The sequence below is a fragment of the Lontra canadensis genome, unplaced genomic scaffold (assembly GCF_010015895.1).
Source record: "Lontra canadensis isolate GAN:19392208 unplaced genomic scaffold, GSC_riverotter_1.0 scaffold3391, whole genome shotgun sequence".
NCBI lineage: Eukaryota > Metazoa > Chordata > Mammalia > Carnivora > Mustelidae > Lontra > Lontra canadensis.
The window spans coordinates 1-3,710 of record NW_022634375.1 but is presented as its reverse complement, the minus strand read 5'-3'; the positions used below and the strand labels follow the sequence as shown (position 1 = coordinate 3,710).

The 3,710-nt window shown below is 43.1% G+C and overlaps 1 pseudogene; it reads right to left on the bottom strand.

Annotated features, from left to right (window-relative positions):
• Positions 1 to 3,497: 3,497 nt before the first annotated feature.
• Positions 3,498 to 3,678, bottom strand: LOC116863816 (annotated as a pseudogene).
• Between the last annotated feature and the right edge of the window lie 32 nt (positions 3,679 to 3,710).

Genomic DNA, 3,710 nt, shown 5'->3' with positions numbered 1-3,710 from the left:
GGTGGAATGTTCTGTATATATCTAAGAGGCCCATCTGGTCCAATGTGTCATTCAATTCTCTTGTTTCTTTATTGATTTTCTGCTTGGATGATCTGTCTATTACTGGGAGAGGCTTGTTAAGATCTCCTACTATTAATGTATTCATAGCAATATGACTCTTTATCTTGATTAATAGTTTTCTTATGTAATTGGCTGCTCCCATATTGGGGGCATAGATATTTACAATTGTTAGATCATCTTGGTGGATAGTCCTTTTAAGAATTATGTAGGGTCCTTCTGTACCTCTGACTACAGTCTTTAGTTTAAAATCTAATTTATCTGATATGAGAATCGCTACCCCGGCCTTCTTTTGAGGCCCATTGGCATAAAAGATGCTTTTCCATCCCTTCACTTTCAGTCTGGGTGTATCCTTAGGTTCAAAATGGGTCTCTTGAAGACAACATATGGATGGGTCCTGTCGTTTTATCCAATCTACAACCCTGTGTTGTTTTATGGGCACATTTAGGCCATTTACATTGAGAGTGATTATTGATAGATACGTTTTTATGGACATCGTGTTACCTTTGAAGTCTTTCTTTCTGTAGATTGTCTCTATATTTCTCTTCAATGCTATTCTTGGAATTTTTCCTCTTTTATAGAACCCCCCCTTAATATTTCCTGCAGTGTCGGCTTAGTGGTCGCATACTCTTTTAAACCTTGCCGGTCTTGGAAACTCTTTATTTCTCCATCTATTTTGAATGTCAGTCTTGCTGGATGAAGTATTCTTGGCTGCATGTTCTTCCCATTTAGTGCCATGAATATATCTTGCCAACACTTTCTGGCTTGCCAGGTTTCTGTGGACAGGTCTGATGTTATTCTGATGGGCTTTCCTCTGTACATAAGGAGCTTCTTTGTCCAAGCTGCCTTCAAGAGGGCCTGCCTACAATTATAATTCTTCATTCTTACTATTAGGTGTCTCGAGGACTTTGGAGACTCTATAATCTTGGGGGGAGACCATTCTGCCTCTAGTACATGAACTCTAGTTCCATTCGCGAGATTGGGAAATTTTCATGGAGAACTTGTTCCACTATATCCTCTAGACTTCTTTCTTTCTTTCTCCTCACCTTCAGGGATTCCAATAATTCTGATGTTGGAACATTTCATGGCATCATTTATTTCCCTGATTCTGTTTTCGTGGCTTCTAAGCTGTTTGTTCCAGGCTTCCTCCTGATCCTTTCTCTCTATCTGTTTGTCCTCCAGATCACTAATTCTATCTTCTGTCTCAGTTACCCTAGCTTTTAGAGAATTTAGATTAGATTGGAACTCATTGAGAGCATTGTGAACCTCATCGCTGGTGGCTTTCAGTTCTGCCCTAATCAATTCCGTTTTGTCATCCCTGACTTTCTCCAACCTAGCTATTTCCTGGATAATTGTTAGCCTGAATTCCCTTTCCGACATATTGTCTATGTCGATAGCCATTAGATTTGTTGCAGAAGGCCCATCCTCTGAATTTTTCTTCTTTTGGGCATTCCTTCTCCTAATCATTTTGGTGAGAGATGGCTGAATGGATGTAGCTGGATGTATCAACCATGGTGCAGTCAAGGTGCACCCTGGAATGCTTCTGAGCAATCAGGAGTCCCCACTCAAATGAAAGAAAAGAGAAAGAGAGAAAAAAGAAAAGAAAAAAAAAAAAGAAAAAGAGAGAGGGGGGGGGGGGGGAAGATAAAAGAGAAGGCTCAGCCCAAATGGGTCCCAAGGTAAGATTTATGATGTATACAAACAAAAACAGGCAAACAAGAAGACTGATAAATGTATATGAATATATATATATATATATATATATATATATATATATATATATATATAAAAACCTCGCCAAACAAAACCCAAAATATATGATATATATACTATCAGGACAAACACAAATACACAGAAACACTGGTGGAAGAAAAAGATGGGAGAGTGGTTATAAATTCTCAGTGTGGGCAAGGAAGTTTATTTTGATTCTTCCTGGATGTATCTTGATATCTTTGTTAAAGGACTCAACTTTCCTAAGATAAAGGGGGATTAAAAATTGGTTTACCTATAGGGGTAGCATTGATTGGGGAAAGGGGATTACCTTGAAGTTTAACTCTCTATGAATGTTAAAAAATAAAAATAAAAAAAGAATAAACTAAACTAAACTAAACTAAAATTAAAAAAAATAGAAAAGCGAAAGAAAAACACGGGTATATGTATCAAAAAGTTCAGGTTAAAAGGTCATTATGGAATTTGATGTACTGGACATCTCACTGTGATGGTAAATAGGTTAAAAGTTATCTATATAAAAAAATGAACCAGAATAGTGAGAACAAATTAAAAAATAAAAGTTGTATCTATGAAGTAGTGGTGGTTGTTCTCTTGTCTTTTTTTTTTTTTTTTCCTGGTTGGCTTTCTGGGGGAGGGGCCTGCCACAGGGGTTTTCAGGCAATGTTCCCTGAGTTAAGTCCTCCAGGCCCCCTCAAGGGGGTGGGCTCTGAGGAAACCGGTCTTTCAGGCTTTTGTTCTCTGGAGGATTTTATGTTTGTTTGTTCGTTTTTTGTTTTTTGTTTTCTCTCTTGCCTTGACAGCTTTTGATGGTTTTTGGAGGTTTAGAGGAAAGCAAACTGCACCCAGACCTCCCTCTCAGTCTGTTCCCCCTCGGCTGCTGGCAGAGGACATTCTGAGTCGTGGTCCCCGGGGACACAGTAACTCCTGCTTGTACCCAAATCCATGACATCGGCGGCTGTCTGGGCAGCTCCGGACCACCAGAGAGGTTCCAAGCAGGGATTGATTGCACACTGAGATTTTACTGCTGGCCCGGGCTGGGAGTGCCTGGTCTTTCTGGGTCCAAGAGCGCCGGGCTGGCACCTGCGTGCACCTCTCTCAGGGGAGGGCGAGGGGCTCAAATCAGACTCTTTTAGCACGGCATGGCACTCACGTGGGGAATGCAAAAAGGCTGTGCTTCTGCCGGCTGGCGAGGCTCACAGCTCCTCTCGGGAGCTGGACCGCATGCGCTCTCAGCCACGCTGGCGGCTCAGGGACCAAGACCTGGTTTCTCCACCACACTCTCTCTGGCTCAGCACCAGGGGTGGCTGTCCTGGGTCCGGGTACTTAGGCCCCTGTCCCTAACCACCCTGTTTCCCACAATTTCCCCCCACAATCCTTTGTTCTTTTTGAGTGCTTTCAACCAGACTCCAAGTTGATGCTGGTCCCCAGACGCAGAGCACTCTCATATTGGGGTATTGCTTTCCAATGGGTCACCTCTTGTGGCTCCCTCCCCCTTTTGTTTATCTTTCAATATCAGTCCAACGTTCCCACTCCGCTTTACCTGCCCACTGGTGCCTTCTGCCCCGTAGAGATCCAGACGTGTATAATTCTGATCTCAGGCTGATTTCATGGGTGATCAGAGTTCTTTGGTAGGTAATCAGCTCACTTTGCGGTACAGGTTGAAACGGCGCCTCCTCCTACTTCTCCACCATCTTGTCTCCCTCCCTCACAGCAGGTCTCTTGACAACCACTGGAGAGGGAGGAGCCCAGCTGGTATGTGCTGGGATACTGGAAGTTAGTGGTGCAGAACAGGTTGCTGGGGTAAGATGAGCTGCAGAAAGATTCTGGGTAGCGCAGGTATCCCCCAAGGGACTAGGAGGAGAAGTTTCCAGAGCCGCAGTTGTAGGACATGGTGACAGGTGATGCATTGTACAATGAGAAGC